This window comes from Hipposideros armiger, unplaced genomic scaffold, assembly GCF_001890085.2.
Source record: "Hipposideros armiger isolate ML-2016 unplaced genomic scaffold, ASM189008v1 scaffold_52, whole genome shotgun sequence".
NCBI lineage: Eukaryota > Metazoa > Chordata > Mammalia > Chiroptera > Hipposideridae > Hipposideros > Hipposideros armiger.
In genome coordinates this window covers 1,293,473-1,312,009 of record NW_017731402.1, presented here as the reverse complement: position 1 = coordinate 1,312,009, position 18,537 = coordinate 1,293,473, and the positions used below count along the sequence as shown (strand labels likewise).

The window sequence follows — 18,537 nt, the reverse complement described above, 5'->3', positions numbered from 1 at the left end:
ATTTTAAAAATCTCCTTTAAGGTGTTAATGTTGTGAGTGACATTTATATTTTCCCTTCGGTGGACTCCTTTTGCATTGTTGGGATAAAACTAATGTGATCATGATGTATTTTTATTACTGTTTTAATAATAATGTCTTAGACTTAGTTTTCTAATATTTTCTTGGTATTTTACATCTGCGTTTATAACTAAGATTGGTGTATAATATTTCTTCTTTTACTGTCCTTGTCTGGGTTTGGCTACAAGGTAAATGAGTAGGAGAATATTTATACTGTTTTCTCTGGAAGAGTCTATATAAGGCTGAAATAATCTGTTCCTTAAAATTAAGTGAAGCTTGTTTGTATAACTATCTGAGCCTCGTGTGAGAAGATTTAAACCACTGATAAAAATTTTTAGGTATTGAGAATGAGAATTTTATTTTATTTCAGATAGTTTGAAAAGTGTATATATGAATAAAATATATATATATGATATGTATTTTTCCCATTTTAACTTTTTAAATTGATTGTTATAAAGTTGTTCATGGTATTTCCTTATTAGTTTTTAATCTCTGCTGACTCTATGATTAAGTTTCATTTTACATTCCTGATTTTATTTGCATTTTCCTTGATCAAAATCATTGGAAGTTTTTCTCATCTAGTAGTCTATTTAAAAACAATCAACTTTTGGCTTTGTGGATTGTGTGTGTGTGTGTGTGTGTGTGTGTGTGTGTGTGTTTTCTACATTAATTTCTAATCTTTATTATTACCTAGTTTCTGTTTGATTTGGGTTTATTCTGATTTTTTTTTAACTTATGTTGATCACTGTTTTTTAAGTTGTCATCATTTATTTTTTTAAATATAAGAACTTAAGGCTATAAACTGCCCTTAAAGTACTGCTGTCACTGTACTCCCTAGGTTTTAATATGTAACATGTTCATATTTTATTTATATGTATTTTAAAATGCCCAATATGATTTCATCTTTGGCCCCCTTGCAATTTTTATTAGTGCATTAGAAATTTTACAAGTGAATCTTATTCATTCTTTTATTATTGGCTTGTAATTAATTTGTTGTGAGAGAACTGTTCTATCTGACAATAGTTCTTTGGTTCTTATGAGACTTGCTTTATTGTTGGTTTTAATTAATCAGGTTTCATAAATGTTCCATTGTGTGCTTAGGAAGAATTTGTATGACTTGAAAGATCTATATGCGTCCGTGTCTAGAAATTTAAGCTTGTTAATTGTGCCTTACAATCATCTATACCTTTACTAATCCTTGGGGTTTTTTATTTGTTTGTTTTGTGTTTTGTTTCTGTTGGGGTGGGGGGTTCTATCTGACAATTTGTCATTAAGAGAAGTGGATTAAAGTAATCCTCTCTGATTGTGACTTTGCAAACTCCTCCCTGTGTTTTTGTCCTGGCTTTATACATCTTGAAATTGTATTATTACATGTATTCAAGTTTAGAATTCTAGATCTTCCTGGTTATTTAAACTCTTTTCTGCTATTTTGTCTTAAAGTCTGTATTTTTCTGTTATTAGTATAGTTATCCCACTTTCTTTTTGGCTAATATTTGTCTACTGTATCTATTTTTTGAACTTTTATTTTCAACCCATCAATGTTGTTGTATTTTAGTATGCCAACTGTAGCTGGATTTCACTTTTAATCTAATCGGATGATATAAAATTATTTAAATCCATTTACATATTTTGTACTTCAGTTGAGGCCACTAGCAGAGACTGCAGTGGTGCCTCTTGGAATTGTGTAATATGATAGCTCTGTATTACTGTCTTCTAAATTCTTGATTTCCATTTGTATTGCTTTTTATATACTTTTTTTTTCTCCTGTCAACCTTTGAAGAAATTGATTAAGGCTTTGTTTATTATCTCATTTCCCCCTCCTATTGTTTGCAATTTATTTCTGTTCTTTTAGTGGTTACCTTTGATATTTTACTATGAATAGTTATCTGACACAGTCTAAAGTTTGTTTGTAGTCTTAACTCTCCAATCAATTATAGGACCATAAAATACTATTCCTTCCATCAGTCCCCTCCCTATTATTAAAGAGTATTTTTATTTTGAACTTTAAAATATTTTCTGAAAATTAGATTTGATTATTTTATAGACAATGTTTAGATATACTACTTTACTAATTTCTCTGCTCAACACTTTCTAGTATTTTAGCTCTTCTTTATTGGGTCATTTTTATATTTGGTGAAGTATATTCTTTAGAAGTTTTTAGGTGTAGGGATGTTGGAGGTCAACTCTTGTATTTTTGTTTATCCAAATATCCTATGCTTGTTCTTGAAAGATAATTTTGCAGGGCACACAATTCTAGGCTGGCTTTGTTTTTTTCTCATTACTCTGATGATTTTATTCGACTGTTTTCTGAATTTTACCGTGGCCCATGAAAAATCTGCTGCCAATCTAATTGCCAGTCCTTTCTAGGACATCTGTCTTTTCCCCTGACTTCTCTTTCTGTTTTTGGTATTTAGCAAATATTATTTTATTAAAATCTCTCAGCAACTTTTGAGAAAAAATGTTCATTTATTTTTGGTGGAAATTCTAAGCATCCAGTTCTCCATACCATAATTTCCTGGGGTTATTTTCTGCCTCTTTTTTTGTTTTGCTGCCTGCTCTTCTGCCTGAATTGTAAATATTGGAGTCCCTTGGGTATTTCCCCTGGTCTGCTTTTCTTCTGCTGCTGAGAGGCAGCGTGGTGCAATGCCTCAATCTAGAATTAGATTGTTGGTTATCATCCAGTTATTAGCAGTGTGACCTTGTTTCCTTATTGTAAAATGGGTAGAAACAGGGTTGTTGGGAGAATTCAATAACATAATACTTGCCATGCACTTAACCCATGTGCAAAACATGGTAGGCAGTCAGTACATGTCTACTGTTATTCTCATGTATATTTTCTTCCTGAGTTATCTCATCTATTTCCAAGGTAGCGGCCCTCATGTATATTGCTCCAGTCCCATTTGTGCTTCCAGTGTCAGTTAGCAGAGCCGGTTGACTTTTATATTGGATTTCCTTTTCTCCCTTAGTTTTCTGCATCTTGGGAATGGCACTGTCATGCATCTAGTTGATTAAACCAAGATCTGGACAGCTTGGCCCCTTCCTTTCTCTTATTTTCTCCCCATCTAATCATCATGGAGTTCTGCTCTCCAAGTCTACTTTTACTCATCGAGGTCAAGACACCATCATCTCTTGTCTGGTATAACCTAGTAGTCTCCTGACTACTCTCCACATTTCTGCTGCTTCTGGTTGAATCCACATTCCAAAGCAGCCACAGTGAATTTTTAAAAAAGTGTCAAACAGCATTTCAACTTCCAACTTCAGTGTTTTTCATTGTTACAAACACTTTTAGTATTATAGAATAACTTCTGTACTCCTTAACATATATTTGAAGATACCTCTACCCTCATTTGGTTCCATTCTCCTCTGTTCACTACATTCAAGCTACATCGGACTTATTTTAGGTCTTGGACTTACTTAGCCAGCTGTTTCTTGATTTGGGCCTTTGCACATGCTGTAGAGCTCCCCTCCCCTTACTCTTTGTTGGCTAATTCCATTCGGCTCTCATTGAAATGCCGTTTTCTCAGAAAGGCTTTGCTTGACCTCCTAATCTAAATGAAAACTTTCTTTGATTCAATAAATACTGGATTTGTTTAATAAATATTATAATTCAATAAACATATATATGTATTTTAATTTGAATCTGCTGATTAAGAGGAATGATCATTATTTGGGACCATGCTTATTTTAAGTTTAGTCATAGTGTTATTGGAAACCACTAAACTTCATTCCTTTGTGTGCATTTATTGGATTTTTAAGGCCATATAATTTCTAAAGATCGTATTATATTTTTTTAGATTTACACATACATTTTGCATGTACTATTTATTACCAGATCAAATATCAGCCCAAATCAGGGATTGGAAAACTCATCATGCTTAGTGAGTCCCATGTGTCAGGTACTCTAATGTCATTATCTTCTATAAAGCCTGAAACCCTGTCATCCCCAAGTCACTAAAGAGGACATTGGGACTCAGAGAACCCCCTGACTTGTCCAAGGCCATAGAGGTAGTGGGGACAGAGCCTCGATTTAGTCTAGGTGTTAGAACTCGAAAAGGAGCCCTCGTTCCACACCTTCTGTCTTATTTTTTCTCTGGGCAAATGCTGAACAAATGGCTGTAGTGAGTACAGTTCCCAAAGTTCTTTCACATATAACACCTCATATAATATGTCCATCAGGTTCTAGAGGGGTCATGATATTGTTGACATTCCTTTATGGATCAAGCTTTTTATTCACTAACTTTTTTTGTTTTTTAAAGATTTTTATTGGGGAATTGGGGGGTGGGAACAGCGGTGGGGAATTGGGGAAAGGGGAACAGACAAGTTGCTGTCCTTTTGTTCTTCAGTCTAGTTGTGGAGGACGTTGCTTCGCTGGCCCAAGTTGGCACCATCATTGCGCTCTTACCGGGTGAGGCAGATCAGTCGCCGGCTTCTGGACAGCCGCTCACGTTGGCTGCTGGCTGCTCACGCTGGCTGCTGGCTACACATGGTAGCCCATGGCAACCCACTGCCACAGGGGCTGCAGCCTACGCCGTCGCCGTCGCCGTCGACTCATGGCAGCCCAGCTCCAGGTTGAGCTGTTGTTCAGCACCTTAGCTGTGGAGGGTAGTGTCACTGGCCCTCATATGTGGGATCTGAACCGGGGCCCTCTGGCATCCCAAGCCAGTTCTTAACCATCGTGCCACTCGGCCGGCCCTATTCACTAACTCTTTTATTCCCCAGAGCATGGCTCTAAGGTTTTTGAGATTACAGATGACAAAATTGAGCAAAGCTATTAAGTGAGTCCTCTGACAAGTGACAGAATGTAGTATTTAATTGTTGACAAGTTTTTTTTTTATTAGCTGGAGAAGGAGAAAACAGAAACTTCTAAAATTTCAATGATTGTGTTTGTTTTCTGTCCGGTTGGTTGGCTATCTATTGATGTACATCTATGACTGAATATGTTTTAGAAAAAAATGTAACTAGGATAACTAGGCTTGGAAATTACAGCTATTTTTAGGGGAAGGCTAAGATTTTTTTTCTTAAAGTTAATTCTTTATAAAGAAAAGTATTAACTAGATAAATGTTCAGTTAGGACTTAGTTATGGCAAAAATCAAGAAAGTGGAACTGAAATTCGGGAAGTGCCATTGGGTGAGTTGGGTTCTTTGGGCCGAGTAGGATGTCCTTGGTTAGACCAAAAAGGGATGTGGGGGAGGGGCCGTGCAAGTGCCAGTGAACCAACTTCTCTGTCTAGAGCTTTCCCGTTCCGGTGCCTTCTATGGCTCTTGCATTCTTTACTAAATATTTTGATTGTTGGCAGGGTGTTCTGGTTCGAATACACATTTTGATGTTTTGATTTTATTAAGCTAAAATTTAATTAAAAACTCATGCTAATATTCAGTACCTTATGGTCTGAATTTTACCATTTTACCTCTTACATGTGTAGCATCCAAAAAAGGACTGTTCCTTAAAAGAAGAAATCATTCTTGTCTGCTAAAGACCTAAAGAATAAACACATGTTTCTGAAACTAGAATGACAGGCTAGCACAGGGGTCAGCAAGCTTTTGTGAAAGGAGCCAGATAATAAACAATTTTGGCCTGTGGGCCATACGATTTCTGTTGCAAGTGCTACATTCTGCTGTTGTAGCATGAAAGCAGCTGTAGACAACACGTAAACCAAAGAGCAGGACTGCATTCCAATACAACTTTATTTACAAAAGCAGGCAGCAGCTGGGTATTGCAGGGTGGGGGGCGGCATGGCTTGCAGCCCCTCAGTCTAGAGAAATGTAATTTAGACTGAAGAGTCAGAAAGGATGGGCTTCTCCCCCCAGCCCTCCATTATTGGCTCTGTGATCTACAGCTCACTGTAAATCTCAAAGAGTGAATTGATTCATTTGAAAAGTGGAATAGTCATACATTTTCTTGTTTGGGTGATATCTACTTTCTTTATATTTTCTATGCATTCAGTATACATAATATATTGAGCATGTGTTACTCTTGTACATAGAGCAAACTATTAAAAAACAAAAACATGAAAGCTAAAAGTAGAAAGTTGTGAGCAAAATCATGTATGGGGAAGAGTTTTGTGAGGAGTAGATCAGATTCTTTGTGGAATCAGGATGGACGTAAATAGATCAATAAATAAGTATTAAGTATGAAAATCATTACGGACAAAGATTGTTTCTTGTGGGTTTTGTGTCCTAGAGTACTTAATGAGATAGAGTCACTCATTGATTATTTTAAGCATTTTATTTATACCCTCATTTATCAACTACGTTAGTAAGTTTATTGAGCCTTCACATAGTCCTATATGTGAAGGACTGTTTAATGCTTGAGATAGTAAAATTGATGATAAATAACATAGTTCTTGATATCAAGCAACTCACATTGAGGAAGATGACCATTTGCATAAAATACTGCTCTACTGTATGACAAATTCTCCATTAGAAGTATGTATGTACCTGGCATCCCTTGGAAGTCAGAATCGGTGTAGCGGTGGGTGCCGAAGGACAACTTTCATCGAGACTGTCCTTTCAGTTGGGCCTTGAAGGATGAGTGGGGAGTCTCTAGACAGAAGGTTGAAGGACAATTTGAGCTGAAGGAAAAGTATGCGCAATTGTGAACTTTGCCATCACAGGTAGTTCTCTAAGTGAGGGAATCATGTTCAAAGTTGAGTCAGGGTCACGCATGAAAGTCAGGGAATTTGAACATTTTTGGAACCACAGAAAACTTTGGGAACCTGATGAAAGGTATGACACTTTTCCAAAGGGAAATCCATATAGCATGAAGATTCAATATTTTACATACGATTTTGAGCATAAGGGTTTAGAGATCACTTTATGAAGATTAATAAACTTGCTGTGTGCTTTCCTTCTTGAGAAACAAAGGGAATTAGTATACATTAGCACAGGCAGTCCCTGACTTATGATGGTTCCGCTTAACGATTTTTTGACTTTACAGTGGTGCAAAAGCAATACGCGTTCAGTAGAAACCACAATTTGAATCTTGAATTTGGACCTGGACCAGTGATAGGTGGTGTGATTCTCTCTCGTGATGCTGGACAGCGGCCGCAGCCACAGCTCCCAGTAAGTTAGGAGATCACAAGGGTAAACAGCCGACCCTCAACAGTGTTCTGTGCGGCGAACATTTGTTGGATATTGTGTCCTAAGCATGTTTAAGGTAGGCTCGGCTAAACGATGGTGTCTGGTAGGTTAGATGTATTAAATGCATTTTCAACTTATGATATTTTCAACTTAAGGCATAAGGGCATAAACCCATCTTGTATGGGTTTCATTGTGATGCTTGATGCAAATACGCTTGATAAGCTTAAATAAAGGTTTTTAACACCATTTACTTAAGGTTCTGGAAATACATGAGATTGTGCCAAAACTTATGTTTTTAATTTTCTTAAAGTGATGGTTAAAGCGAAATCAGAGATTTCTTACTGGTAAATATCCACACACCCCATTTGCCCTGATGCTGAAGAGACATACAGCTTTTGATAGCATGTCCTCACCTGTAAAGTGGCGCTACTCGTAGGACCTACTTCATAGAGTTGTGAAGATCAAATGAACCCATCCAAGTACAGCACTTAGCCACAGGTTTACACACAGTAAGAACTCAATAAATGTTAGCAGTTAATACTGTGTTAGAGCTGTGGAAAATCCGTAATTTCGTTTATGTACGTTCATATGCCGAGTGCTCACAAACACTTGACTTCCTTTATTGAACATATGAACAGTTTTGCGTTATTTGCTGCATAAATGTCTGTGTGGGCCCATGTATCTCTGGATCTTCATGGATCATTTCTTTTGAAATAAAACTTCCTTAACTGAAATACTCTTCACAGCTCTTCTCAGAGATAGGTTGCATTACATATTTTCTGTATAAAATAGCAGCAGTGGTGTGGATAAGTTAACTAATGGATATTAATGGATATGCTTTTTCTTTCTTTCTTTTTTTTTTTTTTTTTTTTTACTGCTTCTAATATTCAGTGGGGAAATTTTCCTCGTTAAGAGACACTGACAAGGCCAGTTGGCCTAAAATTAGCTCCAGCAGCTGTGTTTTGAATCAAGGCCCCACATGTGCACTTCACACTCTTTTCCCGCTGTGTGTGTTTGCTTCTTTATCTTGCTTCAGGGAACGGCCTTCTTGGGTGAATTTTAACATCCGTGTTTTTCCTGGTACAACCAGAAAGGTGCTTCCATGTAACCTGATGCCGTGTTTATTTACATTTATGGTGTGGCAAACCCCAGAACAACAAAAGGTTTCTTTCTTTATCTTTTACAAACCACCCTCCAGTATAATTTTAACTCCGGCTCTGTATGGAGATTTTGGTCTTCGTCCATCTCCCTCCCTGCTCCCAAATTCATCAGTTATCAATATAAAAGAAAATATCAAAAATTAAACTTTGGAGCCAAAATAAAGACACTTGGTCATTCTTATATTTAATGGCTACCCAAATCAGCTTTTTTAAAATGAAAAATTATCCTGTATTATTTTGGGGATTTTTGAGAGCTAGAAATAATTTAAGTTTTGTTTTATCAGTTTATATTCAGGAGCCAGTGTCAACCAGTGTAATTTTATAGGTACTAGTCCCTTTGTATTTCTTTGCCCTACTGTTTGGTTAATAAACATTTTTTAAAGCATATATTCATATACACAGCATTATCATGATGTGGTTTAAATATCTGTGGTTACAAGTGCACTTCATTTCACCTAATTAAGTTCTTTAGTCATTTACACATTAGCAACGTACTACGTATTCCACTTTTACAGGAACTTATTTTAATTATACCCACAGTTCTGTTCTGCTCCATTATATCCATAGATCAAGCTGAATAATAGCAGGTCTTAAAAGCCATATGCTAAAAGTGATCATAGGTCATTAAGGCCAAATTAAGGTAACATTTCTGATGGCCACAAGCGGAAGTCTAACTAACAATTACTTTTTTCTTTTGGTTTGGGGAACTCAATTCTCTTTGGCTTTGATGTTGACAGTCTCATAGTTGAATGCCTGATGTTTGGCATGTTTTGGTAGTTGCTTTGATCATGCTATTTTTTTTTTTCTGGAGGGAAATACATATAACACATACTTTTTGTGTATCCAGAAATCGCTATTCAATAAATGTACTTCCATCTTTCTCAAAAAATTATGCTTTTTATTTAGTCATTTCTCTTTTATGCCTTTAAGAGCCATGTGGACCACCAGTTTTTATAATCTGGGAATATGAATGTTAGAATGCTTAAGTTACTTTTTTGAATAATGAGAATAAAGTGGTGCCACGTGGACCTAAATAAGTATATCCCATCCTTCCAAAGAGAAGTATCCCAGCTTTATCTCTTTTGATGGGAATTTTGCCTAAAAACAAGAACAACGATAGTAAACAATGTGGCTTTTAATAAGTCAATATTAATTTTGGTTGTCCTAAAATCATTTTAAGGAACTTCCTTTAGGCTTCTCCATATTTATTTTGTAACCTAAGGATGTGTGACTCTAGTGTTGTTAATTTTCTCTTTGAGAAATACTTAGGTTTTGTATGGAAATAAATAATTCTAGATTATTTTGTTGATTATATAGACCTATAAGTAGGGAAATATACTTTTAATTATCATTATTTGATTACCTTCCAGTTTCATAATCTATGATTGAAATTAATAAGATTGAAATGGAAAAACTATAATTAAAATATTCCAGTTTAGACTTCTTACTAAATTAGCATTTTATTGGATTAATGAAGATTTCCTACATTTTCATATTTGCAAGGTATAGGGCAGTGATATAAATATTACTATGGTTGATAGGGAACCTCTACATTTTGGTTGAAAATATGTTTCCACCAGCTCATATAATTTTTTTAATATTCCCACTGAAAGTGATAGTTCAGCCTGGACATATCAGTGTAGAAATTGGCAATTTACCTTTTATGTAAAATGGGGGAAAATAGGAATATACATTTATATTTTGTTATATCTGCATTTTTAAAAAAACGCAAGAAACAAAGTGCTTACCTGAGGAGGATTGGGGAGGTAGTAAAATAGTATGGTGAAGATGAGACTTCCACGTGTATAACTTTTTGTATTATTTTGATTCTTGAACCATGTGAATGTATTTTCTCTAGCTATATTTACATTTTTTGAAATACTAAACAAAAAATTTGGTGACAGTTACAGACATTTTAAATATACTTTGGGTTGTTTTGTTCAGAATTCTAATCATAAAATATAAGTTAAATAAATGCAATTTTGAGTGTAATCATCATTATATTCCTATTAGGGCAGTCATTTTTTTCACATTAATTTTTGGGCAACTTAGACATATTGGATACTCTAAAGCATAGATTTGGATAATGCTGCAGTATTAAAAATCAGGCTGATGAGAAACTATAAGGAAGAAAATTGTTGGACTAACCAGGAATTTATTGGTTCATACACTGGATCCCATACACGGAGGGCAAGGAGAGGCGGAAGAAAGAGGCAGACCATGTAGATTGGCAGGTGGCAGGTTTAATGAGCAAGGGAACTTACATACAAGGCTTGTCTTGGGGCCCACAAGATGAGTAAATCTCCACACCTGCCCACCGGAATATTAAAGCTTGAATAGAGGCCTTAACGGGGTTCAGTCACATATTGGTCCAGATGGTTCAGAGAACACCTTTCTCTCTCAAGGCTGCAACCTTGAAACACCTCTGGGTATGGGAACGGTGGGCAGAATGTACATTCCAAGGACAGGTGAGTGAATGAGGTACTTCTAGTTGTCCAATTGCCTGAGTCCTGCCCTCGGGTCAGTCGGTAGGTAGTCACACCTCGATGACCTCCTCCAGCAATATTGTACATTTACATATGGTTTGGTTGATCCAGTGGTCTTTGGAGATGCAAGATGCATTATTAGGAGTTAGGTGTGACAGACAGGTGCTCGTGGACCACAGGAACCTACATAAAGTTGGGAATGGAGCAGTAAGTGCGGGGAACAGCTAAATTTTAAATTATTTTTAAAGTACTTCACTGACAGTAGAATTATTTTAACCTGTCAAAATGTGACTAAGATGCCAACAAAATTCTCAAAAGTTTTCCAGATTTGTAGATGCTAATGCACTTGAGTTAAATAATAACAATAATGAAATGATTTAGTAAATTTATTTTAATGAGCAATGTGATTGGTTTCAACCTTTAAGAAAAGAAAGGTAATACGGGCGTGTATATTTATTATACTATGGAAAAAGTTCCCGTTAAAGTTCTCAATACAATAGTCCTTAAAACATGAAACTGTTCAGTTGGAGAATTTGCATTTGCCTATTGATAACTGAAGACCTACTATTGTTAATTTAATATCTTATTGTGTTTATTCATATAAGACTATTGGAAAATTATGCTCCATTCTTTTTACAGTGGTGTTTTTGCTGATTGATCTAGTCTGGAAATACTGAGATGCTAAAGCCATTATCATAGCTCTTAAACATTATTATTCTTGAATAGGAGATGTGAAATACAGGGCATTGTGGAAAAATATGCTGGTCTGGAAAACCACTCAATCCTCTTAAAGTTAAAGAGATTAAACAATTTGGAATTTTTAAAAACAATCACATTGGAAGATAAAGGTATATAAGCTCACTTAACTATTAATGATACAAATTAATCTGCAAAGAATTAAAAGCACATTCGTTAATGGTAGAAGGCACATTCAGTTAATAAGGACATTACTTCTCATTTGGGGTTAGGTTGGCCTCTCATTTATTAATTTCCGTTTAAACTACAAACAGAAAGAACTCCATTTTTACCAGACTTCTTGTCACAAGACCCAGTCTCTAAAGAGAAATATCGTTGATGGAAAACCCGAAAGACTAAATAGATGTATTTGGTCTAACAGGCAGTCCATTAATTTGCTCAAATTAAATATTATCTTTAAATATTGAAAGGTTAAATGTACACTGATAATGGATTTAGACAGCTATTAAGCTGTAATTGCTTTCTAATGCAGTTACTAAAAGACATTTGATATAACATATTGAGAAGGAAGGATTAGGGACTTTTCTCTACCTCAGCTTTATCTGAGAGTTTTTAGCTTTAATTTTGGTGGTTGTAGGAATTGAATACCAACATTTTTTATGAGAATGCATACAATATACATAAAATACAGTGAGCAGGTTGTTGAGGGACTGTATTTTGTACAGTATACTTAATGTTCATGCTTTTTGCAAATATGCAACATCAACACTATCAAATCAACTCCCCCCCAAATATTTTTCTATTAGATAAAAGTCAAATTTCTCAAGATGTTACCAGTGTACGATTTCTACCCATCTAAGTTGAATTACTGTGTTTTGTGCCCTGGATATACGGATACACTAGTGACCAAATTAATTTGAAAACTTCTCAGTCTGCTGGAGAGAGATGCATTTAGCCCAGGTAGCCAAACTGATGGCTTTCACTGGCTGGATAGTCAGCTTTCTTTTTAGTATTCGCATTGTTTGAATCTGCAGGATGACGTTTTCATGTTTTTTTTCTGGATTGTGTTTCATGAGTTGTGTTTTCAGGTTTAACAAATTATTGTTAACTCAAGAACACATACTGATTGAGTCAGCCAATCACTTGCCTCTAAAGTTCAGTGAAAGAACAAAAAATTTTTGGAAAGGCAATATGAAGGAAAGCTAGCTCTTCAAAACATCTTTTTCCTTGTGAGTCATTTAAACATAATCGAAGTATGAGTATGCATCAGGAAAAAAAATCCCTGCCGATGGGTTATCAAGCCCAAGTATTTTCGAATTGAACAAAGAAAGAGAAAGAAACACCCTGCTATTGATTCCTGTCACTCATCAGATTTTTGTATTGATAGGCAGTTCTCTGCTATGTGTTGACTAATGTAAACTGTTCCGTATTAACATTTTGGTTTAGGTGTTTTTGTTTGTTTGTTTGTTTTTAGAATTTATTTTGGTTTCACAAACCATTATCATCGAATAAATATGTGTGAAGGTCTGTTCTGGGGGCCTGGAAAGATGTTTTGATTCTTTCTAAACGTAGTGGTAGTGCCAGAGCCACTGCTTGGCGCCCCCTGGAGTTTTGAATATAGCACTGCACGTGGCTACCCTGCTTGTATAGCACTGCACATGGCTACCCTGCTTGGAGCTCTCAAAGAATATCATGATAACCATGCTTTAATTGAACTTCCAGAGTGCTTTCACAAATATATATTTTAATCTTTTTGATTCTCAAAAGTAGCTTGATTATTTCAGTTTTACAAACCAAAAGTGTTCCGAGGGGCCTTATAAGTGACGTGCTTTATTTAGAGTGGAGTATATGTGAATATAAAGCAGAATATTAAAAATGCGATAAGAATTTCAGATGCCATTGGGTTACAGAGGGAGGCACTACTACTTTCACTGACTGTAACCAGAGAAGCATTTATTGGCAAGTTGAATTCAATGTGTACCATTGATTAATAATACCGGTAACAATACCCCTTAAAATCTTTTCCTGCTTCCAAAATAGATGCTCTGCTTTCTCCCCTCAGCCTTATTCCATACTAAAATTAAAAGAATAAAAAATTACATCTCTAAATTTTACTGTGATGGTTAAGTACAGACTGTAACTGCATTATTCACAAGAGTCTAATGTATAACATTTGTAATCCTTGTGAAATTAGGATTCTGTATTCTCAATAGGCTATGCCAAATTTAGGTTTCATTTATTAAAACTGTTTTATAAATCTTTTTGGAAAATTCTGAGCCAGTTGGTTTTATTTTGTATTTAGAAAATCTTATAGCTGTTTACCAGCTAATTATAATTTTCAAAAAAGTATTTATGTTCAAGAATTTGCTTAATAGTATGGCTTTAATATACTTTGGGCTCAGACCAACCTATCTTTCTTCCTTCTTTCCTCCATCCTTCCCTTTCTTCTTTCTCTTCAGAATATCATCTCTCTTTTTTTTCTATTTCTCTGTAAATAAAGTAAATGAAAAAATTGGATTGCAATGGATTGGGTTTGATATTATCTAAGGTTATAACATCTTAGGGTTTTGTGAGGCTTACTTTAAGACTTGCATATTTAATACAGTCTTTTATATTACCTATTTATGCTACAAGCAGCCACTAGCTCCCCCATACCGGAAGCCTTGAATATTATGATATACCATACTACTCACTCTTGAGTTTACTGATCCACTATGTACACGATAGACTCCAGAGCTTTGTAAACTTTCTGGCCTAAACTAACAACAAAGAATAAATACATAAACACAGGGAACTTAGGGACTTGGCTGAAAGTTACCACCCAAAGCTTGAAATGTATTGGTACAAATAATGTACGAGTATTCTGGTACAAAAAATACCCATGAAGTTGAAGCTCAGGAAGACGTGTGATGTTTGATGTTTATCCTACCTCATTGTGTATTCGGCGCACCCTTTCCAAATACCCAGATGGAAAGCACCGTTTTAAAGCAGTGCTCTTGAGCATCGAAGGGTATATTTACGGAAATCACAGTCGTCATTCATTCCATGCTGCTCTGCCTTCTCTTCTGTTAAACACTGTGAGACTCTTGATCTTCGGGGTTTATTAGAAGCATCACTGTTACCTGAACAAAGTCCAGGCAACAAAACCACTAAAAGAGGACATTCAGCGACTGCCATATGTGATGCTGTTTTCTTCAGAATTATTCAAATATGTACTTTGGTTGATGGCAAATGTGGAATTTTGTTGATGTCTCTCAGTTACTCTTGTAAAAAATGATACAGGCCTTTTCATGTGAAGACTTCCATTGAGTTACTAAATAGTGGAAAGTCTTTTGGGGTGAAGAATCTATCTATCTATCTATCTATCTATCTATCTATCTATCTATCTATCTATCTGAAACAGGACTTGGCACTTAGGTATTTTCTCCCTCTGTGGATTGTGTTCTTAGTATGCCCTACATGAGTATAAGTCTGAGCAGCAAACAAGTGCAGAGAATACCCTGGAAGTTTTGTGCTCTACTTTACGTGTACTGTGATTGCTTTTCTTGCTATGCCATTCATTTCTGATTTAAATATCTAATGACTCTCATCAAACAACATTTAAACTTTCTATGAGATCCTGTAAGTGTTCTTTTAGATCATATTATAAGTAACAATGGATGAAATGAGCTTCAGTAGAGAGGCTGCGGTTCAGTCTGGGGGTTCTGCAGCTGTTTGCAATGGCAGTAGAACACATCAATTGAACCGCAGCCATCCCGTTAGTGGCATTTTGCCCATTAAGTGATGTATAAAAAGACTATTAGTGGTACAGTATGTTTCATTTCTGCATCATTTTCAGGTTCAGCACTGGCAGGTTCTGTGGCCTGCACTTTTCTCTTCTTGGTGCTAAAAAACAAAAAAACAACAACAAAAAAACCCCACCCAAAACTGAGTACTTTAAGGTGGTGTTGGTAGCATGAATGAAATTACTAAAGAAATGCCTCTTTAGCTTTTGAAAATTGGTCACAAGCCAGTAGTTAATTTATGTTAAAGTAAATTACTCTTGGGGCTGACAGAGAAGTGTAGTCGCTAATTTTCTTAGATAGGTGTAAAGTCTTTCCCATGTCATAAACGTCAGGATGAAGACTAGATTATTTATAACATATTAGTGACCTTAATTTTATTCATAAGCTGCGTTCGATGTAAGAGAAATTCAATTTAGTCTAATTTTAGCCATCATTTCTGAGTGCAAACTCTGAGTGTAAGGCATCTGCTAGTTTCTGTAAGGAATAAAAAGATGGGCACAATAGTTCTGGACCTCACAAAGCTTTCATATAGCATGGTTGGCGACGGGGAAACAAGGATACTAGGGCAAATGGGATAGGCTATTTGGAAGGTCTAACTAAGTACAGGGGTCTTTGCACGTCCAAAGCTCTCAGTAAATGACTGTTGAAGTAAAGTGTGTTAAGGAATTACCTTTGAATTTCAGTTATTTGTATGTCACACTGAGCTTCCTGAGAGCTGACTAAAATGCTGATTGCCATCTGATGATGTTTAGTCTAACACGCCAGGACTTAATTCAGCATAGAAAATACACAGTTTTTCCTCTTTTACCAGAAAAAAGTAGAAGCCAGGAGTTGTTTTCTTTTTTTCTCTTTTTTTCTTTGTGCTTTTTCTTTTAAATCTTATTTCCCTCACCTCATTCCCCCCCCCCCCCCAGGCTTTAGAGGGTGAGGCTATATTCTGAAGTATATTTTAAATAAGTTGAGGAAAGTATCTTGGTAAGTGTGAAGTGCAAAGTTAACCTGTGTGCAGGGGAGACAGTGACAAATACCTCAGAGGTAAAGACTAATAAAGAATCAGAGGAACATTGGAAGTTTCTCGTGGAGAGAAGAAACAGGAGAACTGTGACTGTGCTTCGTACAGGTTGGAGGAGACATGGGTAGTGGTTAAGAGGCTATATTTCAAAATTAAACTGGAACATTTGAAGCCTGGCTCTTTCATTCAATAGCTGTGTGACCTTGAAAAAGGGATTCTACCTCTCTGAGCCTCAGTTTGCTCATCTGTAAAATGGCAAGAGTAATAGTGTCTCTTTCATGGATAATCTATATGAAGTTTTGACCATAGGGCCACCTGTTTAAAGAAAAACCACCAACAATATTAGCTGTGATTGATTATATGTGCCACATCATGGAAGGAGAGAATGATTTTCAAGAGGCTTGAAAGTACCGTACAAAGATGTTTTTTGGCATTGGCATTTTGGTCACATGGAAGTGAAGAGAGAATAGATGTTTCATGCGAAGCCATGCAGCACTGAACATTAAACAAAGAGGTTTTTTGGGATAAGTGTAATGATTTTGACTTAGATCTCTTAGAAAGTTGGGGATAATGGCTACCCGATTCGATCTGTTTTTATTGCAATCAATGAAAATGAAAACATAAAGATTTAAGAGGAGGGGGACAGTCCTCTCCACAGCTGGTCACGAGCCCAGTGTAGCTGGCAGTAAAATAGATTGTTTGGAATGTGTCCCTAAAATCCTGTAATTTAATTTTCATTATTTATATAACACAGTCAGTATACGTGGCACTTTACTACACACACACAAGACCAAATTTCTGGCCTGTGTAATTTCACCAATGACGATGCCATAACTGAAACATTTGTACCTACTCAGTTAACTGCAGCTTAGTAAGGTATCACTACTGTGCCCCAGGGTCCCAATCCACAGGGGAACATAGTGTTGAAGGTGAAATAAGGAGTCATAAACTGAAATAAATAGTGCTGGGATGGTGACGGGGCCTGTGTCTACTACATACATTTAAAAATCGGGGTCTTTGAGGAGTCCAGAAAAACATATTTTTGAATATTGAAGTTAGGGAAAATAGCAGTCAAGTTGGGTGCTATGTAAGAGGAAACTTTTAAAATAATTATTAAAATAGTTTTCTCTTGTAACATTTAACTTGTCTCATTTTACACACTTTTAGAAACAAATTAGAAAAGAGTAATTCTCCCAATGTGTGTCTAAGATAAGATAAAGTGAGATTTCCAGAGAAGTCTAGCCATCTAACCTGGAGAACCTATAGATTCCAGGAAGTGCTTCAAATGAAAAGTTCTGACATTAGTGGCCCCTCAATGAATAGTATTTACTGCTGGAATCCAGGAGTTGTTCCCACAGATATGGTATTGGCCATGTTTTAAAAAAAGAACATGATTTATTGGACTTGATAATTCTCTGATTATAGGTCTTGATTTTTGAGTCATCTGGGCCAGGAGTGATCTAATAATTTATGACAAAGAGCAGAAGGCCATTTTCACCATTGGTTTAGTAGTTTTATATTGAGTAAAAAACATAATCTTGAGACTAGCAAGAGGAATCAGAATGGAGGACAGTATAAGCTTCAGGGTCAAAATTTGCTCAGCATATGCTACCAGGAACCAGAAAGAATAAATTCAGTCAACCCTTGAACAACACGGTGTGAACTTCACGGGTCCAATTATACGTGGATTTCTTTTCAGGAAATACCTGCCCTGTTATCCACGCGCAGTTGGAAGTTCATGGATGCTGAGGGCCAATTGTATGCATTGATCTACGCCATTTTATACAGGGAGCATCTGTGGATTTTGGTATCCACAGGGGTCTTGGAAACAATCCCAAGGGGCAATAAAATTTTGGGGGAGTCAGATGTTATACAGGGGAGTCAACTCCCCTAAACCCCATGTTGTTCAAACATCAACTGTATTCCAACTCTATTCCCGGGCGAGATCTCTGGGCCGCTACAGAATCCAATTATTTTACGAATCATTTACATTGCTGACTACAGCATGGAGATTACCACCTAAACCAGGCTAACCATCTAGCTGGAATATCTGCCTCCCCAGGATTCCCTTTCAGAATTTCCAGAAAACAGAGCAATCAATCCACGTGTTAATCATTAAACCAAGCAAATCATTGGGCCGGCAGAGTGGCTCAGTTGGTTAAGAGCTCGCTCAAGAGTTTGAGCTCTGAGCAACAGCGGTTCAAGTCCAGCCCGAGCTGAGCAGCCGCTGAGCTGCCAAAAGGTAGCAGGATGGCTCAGCT

General features: G+C 36.3%; 1 protein-coding gene across 16 annotated transcripts in view; it reads left to right on the top strand.

Annotated features, from left to right (window-relative positions):
• The window catches only part of TCF4 (transcription factor 4), a 350,789-nt gene that overhangs the window by 19,769 nt on the left and 312,483 nt on the right, over nt 1–18,537 (top strand). The gene's annotated exons all lie outside the window — the stretch shown is intronic.